Source organism: Rhinolophus hipposideros (assembly GCF_964194185.1).
Source record: "Rhinolophus hipposideros genome assembly, chromosome: 13".
NCBI lineage: Eukaryota > Metazoa > Chordata > Mammalia > Chiroptera > Rhinolophidae > Rhinolophus > Rhinolophus hipposideros.
This window is the reverse complement of record NC_138059.1, coordinates 61223498-61243474: the sequence shown is the minus strand read 5'-3', so window position 1 is coordinate 61243474 and position 19977 is coordinate 61223498.

Here is a 19977-nt window from a genome sequence, read left to right as displayed (position 1 = left end):
GTTTTAAAAGTTATTTGCCAAATTTACTCTGAATACTTTATGAAGTTTTTATATATTTGCCTATTTATATCTAGTAGTCAATGCTGTTTACAGTGCCCTTTTCACTAATTATGCCCCTTAAAGTCCTGGGGTAACTTGAAAAAAACCAAGGGCAACTTAGGAGGTTACTGAAGTAATCCAGAAGGGGGATGATCTTTGGATCAAGATGATGATGGTGAAGATGATGAGAAGTGCTCAAATTCACGATATGTTTTGAAGGTAATGCTGATAGAATTTACTGATGGACGAGATGTAGGAGGTGAAAGAAAAGAGGAGTTAAGGTTTTTGCCTGGAGTGACTGGAAGGATATACTTGTTTTAAATAAGATGTGGAAGCCATTAGGAAGAGTTGTTTTGGGAAACCTACCAGGAGCTCATTTTAGACACATTGACTTTGAGATAGGGATCCATTAACAATATCAAGTAGATAGTTCGATTGACCTTTTTATCATTATAAAATATCCTAATTTTTCTTTTGAAACAATTATTGTCTTGTTTTTTTTTTTTGTCTCATACTAGTATAGTCACTTTAGCTTTCTTTTGGTTCTTGTTTGCATAGTATATCTTTTCCGATCCTTTTACTTTTTACTTATTTGTGTTTTTGGATCTAAAGTGAGTCTCTTGTAGGTAGTATATAATTGGATCATTAAAAAAAACCAACTCATTCTTCAAAAAAATCCACTCTGTCAGTCTCTGTCTTTTGATTGTATAAGTCCATTACATTTAATGTAATTACTGATAAGGTAGGATTTAAGGTGGGCATTCATTTTGTATTTGTTTGCTGTATGAATGTATGACAATTAAGTTAGCGAACTTGTTGCAACGATGTTGCTAACCTTTTTTTGATATCAGAGAGATTATTCATTATGAATTTGCACAACTGGACAAATAGTTAACCAAGTTTACTACTTGGAAATGCTGAAAAGGCTGCGTGAAAAAGTTAGACGACTTGAATTTCGCCAACAATTCATGGCTCTTGCCATGAATTGGCTCTTGACAATGCACCAGCTCACACTGCACTGTCTGTGAGGGAGTTTTTAGCCAGTAAACAAATAACTGTATTGGAACACCTTCGCTACTCACCTGATCTGGCCCCCAATGACTTCTTTCTTTACCTGAAGGAAATACTGAAAGGAAATACTGAAAGGAAGACATTTTGATGACATTCAGGACACCAATGGTAATACAACGACAGCTCTGATGGCCATTCCAGAAAAAGTTCCAAAATTGCTTTGAAGTGTGGACTAGGTACTGGCGTTGGTTCATAGCTTCCCAAGGGAGTATTTTAAAGGTGACCATAGTGATATTCAGCAATGAGGTATGTAGTACTTTCTCTAGGATGAGTTTGCAAACTTAATTGTCCGACCTCGTATATCTTATGTCTTTTTTGTTACTCTTGTTTCTCCACTACTGTTTTCTTTTGTGTTAAATAGATATTTCTTAGCATGCCATTTTAGTGCCATTGTTGTTTTCTTACTATGTTTTTGAGTTATTTTAGTAGTGGTTGTCCTGGGGATTACAATTAACATCTTAATTTAAAACAATTTAGTTAAATTAATACCAACCTAATTTTTGTAGTATACAAAGTTTTGCTTCAATATCATCTTATTTGTACTTATCTCCTTTGTACAATTTTTGTTATATAAATTACATTTTTATACATCATACTGCATTAACACAGTTTTAGAATTATTTCTTTATCTAGTTGTCTTTTTCTAATTAGATAGAAGAAAAGAATTACAAACAAAAATACGTTTACACTCTTTTTATATTTTTCTATGTATTTGTCTTTAATGCTGCTCTTTATCTCTTCATATGGACTTAAGTTATTGTCTAGTGTTCTCTCATTTTAGCCCAAAAGACTCCCTTTAGTATTTCTTGTAGGGCTTGTCTGCTAGTGACAGATTCTCTTGGGTTTTGTTCATCTAGTGTTAAAGAGAAAAATTATTCTGACAACTTGTTAAAATGGCAAGGAAAACTTATTCAAGATTGTTGCAATAGAGAGAAGAGGTTGGGCTTAACTCTGAATACAAGGAAAAATGGGGATTTATAACCAACAAAGAGAGTGAAGGTGTCAGTAGATCTAAAATTACTAAGTTGAGACACCAAGAGTAGGGGGATTCTTGCTAAACTGACTTAAAATTATTGCTAAAGGCAGGCCAGGGTCTAGGTCTTGTTTAGAAAAGGGCTCAGAGGAGCCTAAATGAAGTTTAGTCAAGGAGAGGGTCTGTCACTGAGGATGTCCTAATTTATCCTTCATTTTTTGAAAGTTAGTTTTGCTGGATATGAAATTCTTGGTTGACAGTCTTTCATCACTTCGAAATTTTATTTCACTGCCTTCTGGCCTCCGGGTTTTTGATGAAAAGTCAAGTTTTAATTTTATTAAGGATCCCATGTATGTAGTGAGTTGCTTTTCTCTTGCTGTTTCCAAGATTCCTCCATAGTCTTTTGACAGTTTGACTATGAGATATTAAGTTGTGTATCTCTTTAAGTTTATAGTACTTAGAGTTTCTTGAGCTTCTTAGACATGCAGATTAACATTTTTCCATCAAATTTGGGAAGATTTTGGCCATTATATCTTCAAATGTTTTTTTCTGCACTTTTCTCGTCTCTTCTTCTTGGACTTTCGTTGTGGTTATGTTGGTATGCTTGAATGTAATCCCGTACATTTCCAAGGCTTCATTCATCTTTCTTCAATTTTTCTTTTTTTGTTATTCCTCAGTTTAAATAATCTCAATCAATTTATCTTCAAGTTTATTGATTCTTTTTTTCTGCTAGTTAAAATCTGTTGTCGAGTCCTTCTTATAAAGTTTTTATTTCCATTATATTCTGGAGTACTTTTAAACTCCAGAATATTTGGTTCTCTTCTTCCTCTTTTTTTAATCTTCCTTTCCCTCTTTTTTCATCATCCTCCTCTTTCCCCTTTTCCTTCTACTTCTCTTACCCTCCTCCTTCCTCATAATTTCTATGTCTTGTTGATGACTCTATTCGTTGAGAGATTATTCTCATAATTTCCTTTAATTCATTATACATGATTTCTTTTAGCTCTTTGAATGTGTTAGTTTCCTTAAAGTCTCTACCTAGGAAGTTCAACATTAGGCTTCTTTAGGTAAAATTTCTATTTTTGATGTTTTTCCTGTGTATAAGTCATACTTTCCCTTTCTTTGCATATCTTGTGGTTTTATTTTTCAATCTGAACATTTAAAATAATATAATGTAGGAATTCCAGAAATCTCATTTCTCTCTACTTCTTCCTCACCCCTTCAATGTTTTATTGTTGCGTTTTACTTGTTTATTTAGTGATGTTCCTGAACTAATTCTGTAGACTGTGTAAAGTCTGTAAAGTTATGTAGCCACTGAAGTCTCTGTTTGGTTGCCCTAGAGATCAGCTAATTATTGGGCATAGATTTCCTTAAATGTGTTGAACAAATAAGGCTCCCAGCCTTTGCTGAGAGTCTGTGTGTGTGTGTCTCTGTGTGTGTGTGTGTGTGTGTGTGTGTGTGTGTGTATGTTGGGGGCACACTTTCAGTGCTATGGAAGGTTACTTACAAGTCTGCCTTAGCCTACACTTTCTGCTTGAGCAAAGCCTCAAGGTCAGCTAAGGGTATGAGATTATGGCTTCCTAAGGTCTTTTCTGGGCCTTTGCACAGCCCTGGGCATGCACACAGCCCTGCTCAATATTTTGTTGCTTGCCAGGGATATTTCAGAGCTTTTCAAAGCCTGTATGGACATCTCATTCTCTAGTTTTTCCTTTTAACTTTTTTTGTCAACCTGTTGTTAGCCCCAATTGGTAATACTACTGCCTTAGGCAGCAGCAATGTTGAACAATTGCCATTGATTATTTTTGACAAATGCCCCGTAGATAGGTCTATTTGCACAGAGTGAGTTCTGAGTCATGTCAAATAAAGAGAAGCCCTGAGAATGTAGCTTTTCAGTGATCTGCCAGACATAAAATGGTGACAGTTCTTTGGGGGAACTCCAAACTCATTCTGTTTCCTCCAGTGGCTGCTAAACTGCTGTTTTTCACAGCTACCATAGAACTTTTATTCTCTTTTTTTTTATATTAAATTTATTGGGGTGACAATTGTTAGTAAATTTACATAGATTTCAGGTGTACAATTCTGTATTACATCGTCTATAAATCCCATTGTGTGTTCACCACCCAGAGTCAGTTCTCCTTCCATCACCATATATTTGATCCCCTTTACCCTCATCACCCACCTCCCACCCCCTTACCCTCTGGTAACCACTAAATTATTATCTGTGTCTATGAGTTTTTCTTTCTCATTTGTTTGTCTTATTCTTTTTGGTTTATATACCACATATCAGTGAAATCATAGGGTTCTCTGCTTTTTCTGTCTGACTTATTTCACTTAGCATTATACTCTCAAGATTCATCCATGTTGTCACAAATGCTCCTATATCATCTTTCCTTAACGCGGAATAGTATTCCATTGTGTATATATACCACAACTTCTTTATCCATTCATCTATTGAAGGACATTTTGGTTAGAACTTTTATTCTCATGGCTTCCATCTTGCAGCTTTCTTTAAGAACTAGAGAGGGAATAAAAAGTGAAGTTGTCATTTATTATATTAAGGGAAAAAAAACGAAAAGGAAGTATTCTGTCTTTTTAAAAATGATGATTACTCTTGTTCACGCAGGATTTTAGTAAAGAAAAGTTAAGTGCCATCTGGCACTGCCACCCACCACCAAAACCAATATTGATTTCTCTATAGTGCTGGGTAAATGATTCTTCATGAATTGCAGAGAATCCTTGTTCAGAGAGATTGAACTCCATGTTGACTCAGGCATAGAATAGTTTAGATTTATACCATTTTCATGGAAACACTTAGATTTGTTCTACAGTATCTGAGTTAAATATTTTCTCCTGAGATTAATTTCTTCTTCCTGAATTGTAAATTACCACAAAGGTAGACTGTGTATGGAAGAGGATCACAATAATTGGACTCCAGGCTTTATTGCTAAATAAATTTGATTAGCAATTTGATAGCCCTTTAAGTTCTAGGCCATAGAGCAAAATGTCTAGCCAGCATCATCCTTAAATTAGCTAAACTCAGTAGACAAAAACAAAACAAAACACAAAAGGCAAGTGAATATGTAAATAAAATAATCCGCAACCCTGAACTTTATTAGGATGAAGCTAGAACAACCAACAATTAATTTTTGTCTGGTACTAATTTCATGGTGCTTGGGATTTAATTCAAAATTTTATGATTTGGTTTTTCATTGTTTTCTTTAAGTGTAATGGGTCCACTCAGTTGAATAGAAGATGGTGTCATTGGGTGCCTGGTATTTGGGGTTACACCTGATATGTTCAGCTTTAATCAGTGATTAAACCTTTTAGTCAAGTGATGTTACTCACAATTTCAATATTTTTTGCCTTTTTTAAACATTAGAAAAATAAACTAGTTGTTTTGCTTCTTTTTTTCCCCTGCCTCTCTTTTGGGGTACTACTTTAAATTTTTATCAAATAAAGTCTATTGACAAAAATTTCCTTGATGAGGGTTCTGATAATAAAATGGTAAAAAAAATGATATTTTGGGTAGAAAGTAGGGGCCACAAGCAATCTTATGTAGCTTTCTTATCAGATCTGGGTCATGAGCTGTCAGTCATACTTCTTTCTCTTTCTCCTAGGCGACTTAGCAAACCTGAAGGTCACTGTAGGTTTTCACAATTTGTTGTTACACAAGGGTTAGTCTGGTGCAGTTTGGAATTTCTTTCTCATACTTAGTGCAGCTTTGTACTCACTCACAACCAGACCTGAGAGATATTTGCCTAAGTGATAAGGTGACCAGCACTTTAGAAATATACAGCTCCACTTGATTTACATGTGGGAGTGTATTACCAGCAGTGTTGTTGGTGAATGATAGTTTTGGTTATAGAGAAAATCTTACATACGCGTCCCCCAACCAGCCTCTCCATAGAAACACATGGATGTGCCTGCTGGTTTATGGAATGGGGAATATACATTAGCCTCTGGTGGCTTGAGTGAACATAAATGATTCCTTAGAGCGGTGAGATGGAAAACTAGAAATCTAACTAGCTGTATGGCAGACAAAGACTAGATTTCCTCTTATAATTAACGTGCGTGGTGGAAGCCTTGCTCCTTATGAGGCTTGATGGTCTCTCTACCTCAAATATCTCACTGGGTGTGAATGATGTCCGCTTGTTTATCTGGGATCTGAAAGTTTGCCTTTGTCTTATCTTTACACCTCATTGCTCCTCCATCTCCCTTTCAAATCTCATTTAAAAGGTATTTAGATATTTTCTCCTTGCCCATCTTTCTTAATTTTACTCTGCCTCTCTTGATGGCCTTGTGATTCCAATGTCTAACATTTTTTTCAAGGTGTTTGCGAATCTTCTTCATCTCAAATCTTGCTATTAAATATCTTCAGATTTGGCTTATGGAACTCAGATGAGAACATGAAAGTAGAGTTGTCTATACTTGAAAGTATAGTTGTCTGGATTAGTCCAGGACAGTAAACAGTTTCTAAATTATAAGTTAATTACTTGTGAAATTGTGTTAAGTCAGCCATTTATTATTATTATTATTATTATTATTATTGTTATTATTATTAACTCAGCCATGAATTATTTTTAGTGCAATGTGCCAAAATACTTACTATTTAGAGAATATTTATAGATTGAAACATGCAAATGTTCTGAAATGAAATTATCCTTTTAAGAGAGTAGTCCCTCTTTTAAAAGTAAGGAGTTAATTTTAGCCAGCAGAGGTGATGGGCACAAATGGGTTTGTGAAGCTGTTACATGGGTTGGTAGTTACTGAGAATGTGGAAAGGAGTTTAGAAAGTTCTGAGCAGGATTTCCTGTTCAATTGAAGGGAGTATATTGTAAGAGTTCCCGTTAAAATTGAAACCTCTTGTAGCTTCTGCACACTGTTCTTCCTTGTTAAAAAAACTGTGGGACAAAGGTCCAGGAAGATCCTTATAACCACCTGTGGTTACATGCTGACTCTCTCTAAACATAAGGGCATTTGAAAGGTTTATGAAACAAACTTTGAGTTAGCTTTACGGAATGTGTGTATTCTACTGGATCAAGACTGAGGTCAGTTAATTAGTTTTAGTTGACTTCTTGGGGACCCTTGTCTTTAGTGCCTAACTTCAGTCACGAAGTTGAATATATACGTAGAGAGAGATGCTGGCAGGACCCGGCCCAGCATCATCGGGAGGTACTGTTCTAAAGAATCAGACTTTGCCCAAATCTCCAACTCTTGAGCATAAGCTGCTTTTTTCAAAGACCTGTTATTCCTGGAGCTAGTCTTTGCTCACTAGTATCGAGCCAGGTAAATCTTTCAGGTATGTCATAGGTAATCCAGACAAAGAAGTAGGGGTGCGTGCCTTTCTCTGCTGTGAGTGGGTTGAGCATCTCAGTTTCTGGGCTACCTTCAAAGTTTGTGAATGCCAACATGTTTGTATTATTCTTGGCAATATTAGTCCTGGAGAGACTTTTCTTGGATGGATGCTGCACTGCAGGAAATAAGGGTTTCTGGCCAATGTGGTACCATTCCAAGGAGCCCTGCCTTCCAGGGAGAGGCTTGCTGTGAAATGTACCATGTCATTGCTTTGAGAGATATCTGTCAGCATCTCAAGGAGACCAATTGTGATCAAGTGTCTGGCAGTAGAGCTCTAAGAGCAGGTGAGAAAGTCCAGGAGATTTTCCTTCACACCCACCCTATTTGCAAAAACATTTCAGAACTTAAGGCACGAGAAAGAAGGCATGGCTTTAACGTATGCTTGCTCCAAGTGTTATTTATTTAACACATAGGTCTTCTCTTTTAGATCTCTGCCGGAGAACTAAGACATAGGATTTAATCTGCTTACTTGTGGTGGGGTTGAGGGGAAACTATTTTGGAGAAGTTAATCACGTCCAATTGTTTCCTCCTTGTAGAAGAGCCGCAAAAAAGGGCAATAAATTGAAATGGAAGAGACCACTATATAATGTGGTATGTTGTCATGGTTTTCCAAATTTAATCTTTTGAATTACAGGAACCTATGAGGCCTCCATAAGGATTTCTTGAAGGAAGGTAGGGTGTGGCTTATATTTAATCTCTGTCTCTTTTGGTATTTCCAGATCTTATCCTCATTAATGTTTTCAGAGGGAGATTTAAAGTCATAACTGCCTATCTTCAGAATAACACAATGAGCTGAGCATATCCATCTCCTTATTCTTTGGTCAACATTTAGATGCCTGTAGTGTGAAAATAGAAGTACATAACTTTTCCTCTCCTTCAGTGATAGTGTTTTGTGCTTTTAATAAGTCAGTCACCTATTGGTACCTGGTGCCTCTTCAGAAAGTGGAAGGTCGTTTTGCTCAAAGCAACAGTGTGAGACTAATTTTTTAAAAGAACCTGGTTGCTAGGTCATAGGTTCTTTCTCCTGCAGCTTCATCTGGGGTGTTTTTTCTTATTCAGGATAAGCATTCATGAGTGAAAATGATTTCCCAATGGTCTTGTCTCCTCAGAGTATCTTTCAGTTCAGTGCCCTCCGATGGTGATGAGTAAGCCTAGATATGAACGCTTTTGGCTGAGGCTCAGTAAGTTCACTCTAAGACAGATATTCAGTCTGTAGAAATGTAATAGAAAATCCACTCAGTGTCTCATCAGCCCCAGGTTGATGATGTGATTCAACTTCAGGTGCTTTGTCTTCAGTGTAAACTTCTTCATCTATTCCTTTGAAGATGGAATGCTGGTTTCAAATTGGATTTAGGATGCTGATGGAAACCAGTGCCTACCTCATTGAGCCTGATGGCTTGCACACTTGTCATTCTTGTCAGTCAGAGAAAAGGCTACCTTTCACCTTCTTAATCCTCTTTTTATTGAAGGTTTCCTTCTAATCAATACTGCTTCTCTTTCCTTAAGGCCTGCTGTACTATATACTTTAGATGCTGTGATCGATTATAGTTATCCCTGAACTCATCCTTCCTTCTTTTCTTCCTTCCCCTCCTACCTGCCCCGTGTTCTCACGGGAGGACCTCAGGTGCATCTGATCCGAGTCTATATTTTTAATGCAAATTACCGATGTTTTTTGAAAATGCTTCTTCTCTAGGTCCCACCCAGTGTGATAGATGTTTCATATAGGTAGGAGCAAAGTTGATGAGTCAATACACACAGGTATATCTACACCAGATTGTTAAAATATTAAAATATGCCTGAACTGGTCAGTAAATAACTTCTTTTCTTTAGGCTGTGGTACTCCCCCACTGCTCTGGCTTCCTTGGCCCTTCTTCTGGAACTCATCCCTTGGAATTCCCCATGTAGGGACCTTTCAGACCCTCCTGCAGGGCAATGGTATCCAGGAATCCATTCTGATCGGTTAGTACCCATGTCAACAGTATAAATATTTTGAGCATTGGCCCTGATTATGAGTCAAATCAAATTTATTGGCAGAGCTTTCCAGACCTTAATATGTATACCTTTTCTGGGGACTTAAACTTTTTGTTGAGAAGCTTGACTTCCAGGATTAGATATCAATAGCCTTCTGGAAATGAAGATGAATGTCATATTAGAAAATAAACATATTCATGTCAACCCAATTGTAGTTTGAAACAGTTTCTCAGACCTAGGCTAAAGTCTTCATGCTTTTCTTGGTATTGTTCCAACATCCCTCTTCCCAAGACAGTACTTGGAGCCAACTTGCCTTTTGAAGTTTTGGGCAAAGGGATATTACACGTTTTAGAATAGTCAGAGGGGTAGTAGTTTGGGGGTGGAGGGTTATCACTTTGTGAGGGGTATAAATGATAAATGTCTAACTACTATAGTGTTTTGTACACATAGAATTAAAAATAAAAAAAAGAATAGTCACCTTCATTTCTTAAGAATTTAAGAAAAAGTTTGAATTTTCCTGAGCGATTTTGGAAAGCTTTTTAGTTATCACTTCTTTGTTTAGTGGTTTGGCAGGAGGGGATATGGATTTAACCAGCTTCCAAGATTTAAGATTTGTCTTTTCAAGTAAAAAGAAAAAAATTTGTCCTCTGTTTGGCATTTAAATAAATGTGATTCAATTTGCACTGTACACATAAGCTCTAGAGTTACATTTCAGAAACCTGCAAACAAATGGAATGAACTCGCTTTTGTGTGTCAATATGTGGTTTTATGGATGAAATGGATGGGCACATGCCCGTTGCATGCTCATTCGTTCCTCTCATGTTTGAAAGCTCCACTCCAAAATGCCTTTAATGGAAGATGTTTGTATAATATCGAGGTGATTGTTCACTGTACCATCACTGATGTGCTGCATTTTGACCAAATGACTAACTTTGCAAATAGACTGTTTATGTCGAGTAGGAGCAAAGCTTCTCCACTGAAGTGCATTTTTAATGATCTACTTTAAGAGTAAGTGGGATTCGAAGTAGCTGCCCAGAAGTCTGATTGGCTGGCACCAATGCCACTTCCCGTAATTACCCAATAAACCATAAGGGCTTTGTTGGCACATTTATTCATGCCTGTCATGTCAGACCAGCTGCCACCCAGTATCCTAAGTCCACTTCTAGTGTCCTCTTTAAAATCTTTGTGGAAAAATTGGTACCTACATACCTTGGAAAAATCTTTGTGGAAAAATTTGGTTTCCATGCACTGTAAATTTCATAATGCAATATTGTTCTTAAAAAAAAAAAAGTTAACGTTTTTCCTAAATAGATAAAATGATGAAAATCATGCTCTGGACTAAGCAGTTATATCGAGTTTTAAAAAATGTTTCACTTCTTAGTACATTTAAGATATGCACTAAAAAAAATGTAGATGTAATCTAACTTAAAAGTTGCAAATTATAAATTCCATCTTTAAACCAACTCTTGAAACTTGTAGAAATAATGCACTTAAAAAAATTAAAGGAATAAAAAGAAATTTAAATTGTATCCTGGAGGGAGGAAGTAACCTGCTGGGTTTCTGTGGTTAAAAACAAACAAAAAAAGAAACTATGGCGTAAGAAATCAGAGAGAAGGCATTCTGAATACCAGGTATAATCACAGTACTTTTCCAATTTCTATATGAAGGATTTCAACTGTATTGAAACTGTAGTAAATACAGTACATTTAGGGGAAGCACATTTCATTTTACAGGAGTGTAGAGATTTTGGATCTTTCATTTATGCTTTCAGATCATTCCACTAGGATCTTAGTTGTACTTTTTAATTTACTGGGGGTGAGTAAATGCCAGTCTGTGAGCTCTGCCATTTGTTGTGGAACCTAGAATAATTCAACCTATTTTCTCAGGCTACTGTCGCATTCTCCACAATATCACATTATTAAGTAGAACAGGGATCAGTGACATACTGAATAAAGAATGTGGACACATACTAGAAGGCTAAAAGAATCCAGGTCTTACAATGGCTGTCTAGGCCCTCCAGAAAGTAAGACCTTCACTTTCAAGAAACTGTCCCAGAATGACTGTATCAGTGTAAAATAAAAACCCAGTATTTCTCCAGCAGAATATCGGCTCTGTGGGGATGAGAATATTGGCAATGGGCTAACATGAAATAGAAGAAATTAAATGCACTTGACAGTAATTGGCTGAAGAAAATTCAGGAGAGGTGATAGCAGCAGAGCACAACAAAATAACACAATTAAGGACACATTAGCCATATGTCTCTATTATATTGAGAACACAGCAATATAAATGACCAGGTGATGACCTTCACCCCAAACTGGAAGGTGGATGACAAAATTCAGGCTGGTTTGGAAACTAAAAGTGGACCAAAAAACAAAAATAAAAAACTTGTAAGATGCAGGAATGGCAGTAGTCTACAGCTTGGAGTTGATAGGGACTTGATAAATAAAGGTTTATTGGGATGCAATACTCGCAAACATTGTCACAGTGTATCCTAAAGATTAAGTGAAATTAAAAATAGATTTTGTTAGATCTCAGCATGGCCCCTTCTAATTTGTACTTTCTGTCAGCGAATACTTCTATGCGGCACATGTTAATACATCAGAATAAGCCTGCCCTTAGTATTCAAGGATAAATACCCTTCCGTTGCCACTGCGTCTTGTGCATACGACAATTAGAGCCCTGACCAAATGGTTCTGTAATTGTTGGTTTACTTATCTTTCTCTTAATAGGCTTCTGATCTTCTATTAGGTGGGCCTGTGTCCTCAGAATCCAGCCTACTGCCAACACGGTGGTCATCCAGTAAATATACAGTCATTGAATGACTAGTTCTTATGGTGACTTTGGTTATGAGGCCCATCTGAAAACACTGATGGGCCAGCTTTCTAGGAGCCTCACATGCATTTTGTTTCTTTTTTTTTTTTTTGTGGGTTTGTTCTGAGAGAGGGCTTGGTCATAATACTGTGTGGTTTCCTCATTTTCATTCAATGGTTGTTGCCAAACTGTCCACGCAGCTAAAGTAAATATGTGGTAAAGAGGTAAAGGAAGGAGGAAAGGATAAATTAATGAAGCAATTTAATTTTAATAAATTAATTCCCAAAAATATTCTATTAGTCGTGGCAGGGTGAGGAATTTAATTAAAAATATATGTATAAATATGTTTATAGAGTTATAGGTTAGATAAGTCCTGCAGAAAAATGTTAAGACTATATGTACAAGACCTAATATTTACACATACCTAATTTAACATGATTGAACATAGAATCATAGAACTTCTGCCCTTGTGTCCCACATATTCTGTCTCAAATTTTAATATGAGCACTGGAGGTATAAGTATTCCACCACTGGGCAAAATTTTATGTTTTATATTACTCTGCTTTATTTCTGTGATTTCTGTTTTGTTTGCAAGAGGAATAGCAGTTTTTATCTACCTTCTTATAGGTGCTTGCTGTAGTTAAAAAATACTTTTTTTTAAAATACCTATTGGGTTCTAGGTGAAACCATTTTCATGCTTGTGGTTTGTATTCAGTTTGTTTTCTTTTATGGAAAGGGATAGTCAAGTTTGCATCAATATAGTTTACTGGAATACCAGTCTTAGATTTAGTAACTTGGCTTGGTACCTGCTGGGGTAACCATAAGCCACAAATGGAGGAAACAGGCTTTTGAGGCAAATGAGTGTGTAGTTAGGTTCCAGTTACAAGCATGCTGCTTAGCACTTGTAAGCCTCAGTTTTCTCACTTGTAAAGAAAGGATGATATATTCCTTATTGCGTTGTTGGGATGATTAAATAAAATAATATCAAGTACCATGAAAATGTTCAGCTAATGGTAGATCTTAGAACACTTCTTTCTTCCTTTTACCATTTGTCTCCGTAGTTATTAAATGGGAGAGCTATCGTTTTACCTCTTGTTATCTTATTTTCTCTGTGACAATGTTAATACTATAATATTACTAAATAATACTGTTTATTATATTGATTTATTATATGTCAGGACTTCCTCAGGCCCAATGCAATGTAATGCATTTAAAGTGAATGAATTCTGATTCCGTCAGAGTGAGGCTCCTGTTTTTGCTGATTATGTGTCTGATTTATAGGTAGGATGGAAACACTAACAAAGAAGATGAATTGAACTCTTTGGACATCAGAGTTATATTAACATATATCATCATCATCACCATCATCAGTGTCCGCTTGGGTGCTGTTATGTGCTCAGGGAAGTACTAAGCACTTTATGCAAGTGTCACTTTGGAATGACCCAAGCACATAAGTAGGTATCATTCCTATTTCACAGATAACATTGAGGAACAGGTAGCGCAAGCGTGTCCAAGGTCAGAGCTGGATGCTGAGATCAGCGTCACCCCAATACCTACTTTCTAAACTATTGAATGGTTGTTGTCATCATTATTACTTTTAAATTTATATCATTCTTATGCCTTGTGAGAGTATTTACAACATCAAGTTATAGCCCTAGATTTCTAGAACTCCAAGGGATTTCCTGGGATGAGCTTATTTGATTTTCCAGGATACCACAAGCTATTTTATGGTGTGTGTGTGTGTGTGTGTGTGTGTGTGTGTGTTACCCTAATGATGTTACTTACACCCTGTCAGTTCAGACTCTTTTGTTCTAGCTTATCTTTCCCTTGAACATTGTCCTAAATGACCGAAGGAAAGTTTCTAGGTCATCAAGTTATAATGAAGTTCTCATTTAGGATGTTACTCTGGATATAACCACCTTGTAAGGATTACGCCTCAGCAGTACTCACCTTCATGGCTTTTCTGACTTCATCAGCCAAGCTCAGCCCCAGTACTTGGCAGTAGTCAGCCTGGCAATTTTACGTTTCTCACCTAACCCATCATTCTCCTTTGCCGTGTTCCCTAATCCAACATTCTAGAATCCTGCCCAAGGTCTGTAGCCCACACTGATCCTCCTTTTCACCTTTTGTCTTCTGGTCAATATATCGGCATCTTTCTGATCAGTTACTATATTGGTTTCCCATTTATCAGCATAAGTTCTTACTCCTCTGCTCATATCAGAACAATTAGCAGCTGAATTTGACCTCTGTTGCCAATGTCCTGGTTCTGGTGTATTAATAACAACAACAACAACAACAACAATAATAATAATAATGACTTCTTTTCTCTTTCTTAGTTTCCTCTTTTCTTTTTTTTTTTTTTATTTTTTTTATTTTTTTTATTTTTTTTATTTTTTTATTTATTTTTTTTTTTAATTTATTTATTGGGGTGACAATTGTTAATGAAATTACATAATTTCAGGTGTACAATTCCGTATTACATCATCAATAAATCCCATTGTGTGTTCACCACCCAGAGTCAGTTCTCCTTCCATCACCATATATTTGATCCCCCTTACCCTCATCTCCCTCCCCCCACCCCCCTTACCCTCTGGTAACCACTAAACTATGTCTGTGTCTATGAGTTCTTGTTTCTCATTTGTTTGTCTTGTTTTTGGTTTATATACCACATATCAGTGAAATCATAGGGTTCTCTGCTTTTTCTGTCTGACTTATTTCGCTTAGCATTATATTCTCAAGATCCATCCATGTTGTCAGAAATGTTCCTATATCATCTTTCCTTAACGCTGAATAGTATTCCATTGTGTATATGTACCACAACTTCTTTATCCATTCATCTATCGAAGGACATTTTGGTTGTTTCCATGTCTTGGCCACCGTAAACAAAGCTGCAATGAACATTGGAGTACACGTGTCTCTATAGAGAAATGCTTTTATATTTTTGGGGTAGATACCCAGGAGAGCGATTGCTGGGTCATATGGTAATTCTATTCGTAATTTCTTGAGGAACCTCCACACTGCCTTCCATAGCGGCTGCACCAGTCTGCATTCCCACCAACAGTGTATGAGGGTTCCTTTTTCTCCACAGCCTCTCCAACACTTGTTGCTATTTGTCTTGTTGATGATAGCCATTCTGACTGGGGTGAGGTGATATCTCATTGTGGTTTTTATTTGCATTTCTCTGATGATTAGTGATGTTGAGCATTTTTTCATATGTCTATTTGCCATTTGGAAGTCCTCTTTAGAGAAATGTCTCTTTAGGTCCTCTGCCCATTTTTCAATTGGGTTGTTCGTTTTTTTGTTGTTGAGTTTCATGAGTTCCTTGTATATTTTGGATATTAGACCCTTATCGGAGGAACTATTTGCAAAAATCTTCTCCCATTCAGTCGGTACCCTCTTTATTTTGTCGATGGTTTCTTTTGCTGTGCAGAAACTTTTAAGTTTCATATAGTCCCATTTGTTTATTTTATCTTTTACTTCCATTGCCTTTGGAGTCAAATTCATAAAATGCTCTTTGAACCCAAGGTCCATAAGTTTAGTACCTATGTTTTCTTCAATGCAGTTTATTGTGTCAGGTCTTATGCTTAAGTCTTTGATCCATTTTGAATTAATTTTGGTACATGGTGACAGATAGCAGTCCAGTTTCATTCTTTTGCACGTGGCTATCCAATTCTGCCAGCACCATTTATTGAAGAGGCTGTCATTCCTCCATTGTATGTTTTTAGCTTCTTTGTCAAAAATTATCTGTCCATATTTATGTGGTTTTATTTCTGGGTTCTCAATTCTATTCCATTGGTCTACGTGTCTGTTTTTCCGCCAATACCATGCTGTTTTGATTATTGTAGCCCTGTAGTACAAGCTAAAGTCAGGCAGTGTGATACCTCCAGCACTGTTCTTTTTTCTTAAGATTGCTTTGGCTATTCGGGGTCTTTTGTGGTTCCAAACAAATCTGATGATTTTTTGTTCTATTTCTTTAAAAAATGCCATTGGGATTTTGATGGGGATTGCATTAAATCTGTATATTGCTTTGGGTAATATGGCCATTTTAACTATGTTGATTCTTCCAAGCCATGAGCACGGAATGTCCTTCCATTTCTTTGTGTCATCTTCAATTTCTTTCAAAAATGTCTTATAGTTTTCAGCATATAAATCCTTCACATCCTTGGTTAAATTTATTCCTAGGTATTTTATTCTTTTTGCTGCAATTGCAAAGGGAATTGTTTTTTGTATTTCTTTTTCTGAGATTTCATTGTTAGTATATAGGAATGCAATGGACTTTTGTACGTTGATTTTGTAGCCAGCAACTTTACTGTATTCATTGATTGTTTCTAACAGCTTTTTGGTGGAGTCTTTAGGGTTTTCTATATATAGCATCATATCATCTGCAAAGAGTGATATTTTAACTTCTTCATTCCCAATTTGGATGCCTTTTATTTCTTTCTCTTGCCTGATGGCTCTGGCAAGGACTTCCAACACTATGTTGAAAAGCAGAGGTGATAGGGGACAGCCCTGTCGTGTTCCTGAACGTAGAGCAAAGGGCTTCAGTTTTTCACCATTAATTATGAGATTAGCTGAGGGCTTGTCATAGATGGCCTTTATTATGTTGAGGTATCTTCCTTCTATACCTATTTTATTAAGTGTTTTAATCATAAATGGATGTTGTATCTTGTCAAATGCTTTTTCTGCATCAATTGATATAATCATATGATTTTTGTCCTTTATTTTGTTTATGTGATGTATCACATTGATGGATTTGCGGACGTTGAACCATCCTTGTGCCCCGGGGATGAACCCCACTTGGTCATGATGAATAATCTTTTTAATGCATTGTTGTATTCGATTTGCTAAAATTTTGTTTAGGATTTTTGCATCAGTATTCATCAGAGATATAGGTCTGTAGTTTTCTTTTTTTGTGTTGTCCTTACCAGGTTTTGGTATCAGGGTAATGTTGGCCTCATAAAATGAGTTAGGGAGTACTGACCCTTCTTCAATTTTTTGGAAGAGTTTGAGCAGGATTGGTATTAGATCCTGTTTGAAGGTTTGGTAGAATTCACTAGTGAAGCCATCTGGTCCCGGACTTTTGCTTTTGGGAAGGTTTTGGATGACTGATTCAATGTCTTTACTGGTGATCGGTCTGTTTAGGTTTTCCAGTTCTTCATGGTTCAGCCTTGGAAGGCTATATGTTTCTAAGAACTTGTCCATTTCTTCTAGGTTATTAAATTTGGTGGCATATAGTCCTTCATAGTATTCTTGGATGATCCTTTGTATTTCTGTGGTGTCCGTGATAACTTCCCCTTTCTCATTTCTGATTTTGTTAATTAGTGTCTTCTCTCTTTTTATCTTAGTGAGTCTAGCCAAGGGTTTGTCGATTTTATTAATTTTTTCAAAGAACCAGCTCTTTGTCACATTAATTTTTTCTATTGTCTTTTTGTTCTCTATTTCATTTAGCTCTGCTCTGATTTTTGTTATTTCCTTTCTTCTGCTGACTTTGGGTTTCACTTGTTCTTCTTTTTCTAGTTCTTTGAGGTGTAACATGAGGTTGTTTATTTGGGATTTTTCTTGTTTCTTGAGATAGGCCTGTAATGATATAAATTTCCCTCTTATAACTGCTTTCGCCGCATCCCAAAAATTTTGGTAGGATGTATTTTCATTGTCATTTGTTTCTATATATCTTTTGATCTCTCCTCTAATTTCTTCTTTGACCCAGTCGTTCTTTAAAAGTATGTTGTTTAATCTCCATGTATTTGTGTTTCTTTTTGCTTTCTTTTCGCAGTTGATATCCAATTTCAAAGCCTTGTGATCAGAGAATATGCTTGGTATGATTTCAATCTTCTTAAATTTGCTGAGGCTGCTTTTATGTCCCAATATATGGTCTATCCTTGAGAATGTTCCATGTACACTCGAAAAGAATGTATAATCTGATGTTTTAGGATGAAGTGCTCTATATATGTCAATGATGTCCATTTCATTTAATGTGTCATTTAGGGCTGCAATTTCGTTATTTATTTTCTGTTTGGATGATCTATCCATAGCTGTCAATGATGTATTTAAGTCCCCTAGTATAATTGTGTTTTGGTCAATTTCTCCCTTTAGTTCTGTTAGTAGTTGCTTGGTGTATTTTGGTGCTCCCTGATTGGGGGCATAAATATTGATGACTGTTATGTCTTCTTGTTGTATAGTCCCCTTTACCATTATGAAATGTCCATCTTTGTCTCTTGTTATCTTTTTCACCCTGAAGTCTGTTTCATCTGATATCATTATGGCTACACCTGATTTTCTCTGGGTACCATTTGCTTGGAGTGCCAGTTTCCACCCTTTCACTTTGAGTCTATGCTTGTCCTTGTAGCTGAGATGTGTCTCTTGGAGACAGCATATGGTTGGGTTTAGTTTTTTGATCCAATCTGCTACTCTGTGCCTTTTTATTGGTGAGTTCAGTCCATTTACATTTAGGGTGATTATTGATACGTGAGGATTTCCTGTCATTCTAGCTTTAGTTTTCTGGTAAGGCTGTGTCTCCATTGTTTCTTTGCCTTTTTGTTGTTGTCGATTATTTCTGTGTGGTGGTATTCTATGATGTTTCCCTCTGTTTCTTCTTTTATTACAATATATATTTCAGTTCTGGAATTTTTTTGAGTGGTTACCCTTAAGATTATGTAAAAGTAAGTTTGATATTTAGAGTATTCCATTTTCTTCAGCACGCTTACTTTCTCCATTCCCATATTCCGGTTCAGGCCTTTACGCTCCCCGTTTTTATGTTTCGGTTGCCACAAATTGTCCCTGTTGATGGTGGTCTAATAGCCTCCTTTAGTATTTCTTGTAGTGCAGGTCGTGTATTAGAAAATTCCCTCAGCTTCTGTATGTCTGGAAAGGTCTTTATTCCTCCTTCATATCTAAAGGATATCTTCGCTGGATATATTATTCTTGGCTCATGATTTCTCTCTTTCAATAGTTTGAATATTTGGTTCCACTCCCTCCTGGCTTGTAGAGTTTCTGCTGAAAAATCGGATGATAATCTAATGGGCTTTCCTTTGTAGGTTACCGTCTTCTTTTCCCTGGCTGCCTTGAGGATTCTTTCTTTGGAGTTAATTTTAGACAGCTTGAATACAATGTGTCTTGGAGAAGGCCTGTTGGGATTGAGGTAATTAGGTGTTCTATTTGCTTCTTGGATTCGAGGATCCAGTTCTGTCCACAAATTTGGGAAGTTCTCATTGACAATTTCTTTGAGTATATTCTCTGTTCCCTTCTCTCTTTCTTCTCCTTCTGGTATGCCCATTATTCTTATATTGCTCTTTCTGATGGAGTCAGAAAGTTCTTGTAGAGTTCTTTCGTTTCTTTTAAGTCTCAAGTCTCTTTCTTCTTCCCTCTGTGTAAATTCCAGGTTCCTATCTTCGATGTCACTGATTCTTTCCTCCATCTGGTCAACTCTACTACCTAAGCTGGATATTTTATTGTTAATTTCTTCTATTGAGTTCTTAATCTCCAGAAATTCCATTTGGTTCTTTTTTAAAATTTCAATCTCTTTCGTAAAATGCTCATGTTGTTCTTTGATTGCGTTTCTCAGTTCATTAAATTGCCTTTCTGTGTTTTCTTGCATCTCTTTGAGGTTTTTCAGAACTGTAATCTTGAATTCTCTATCATTTAAGTCACATATTTCCATATCTCTAAGTTCCTTTTCTGGAGACTTTTCACTTTCTTTTTGAGCTGTCTTATTGCCTTGGTTATTCATGGCAATTACTGATTTATTATTTCTCTTCCTA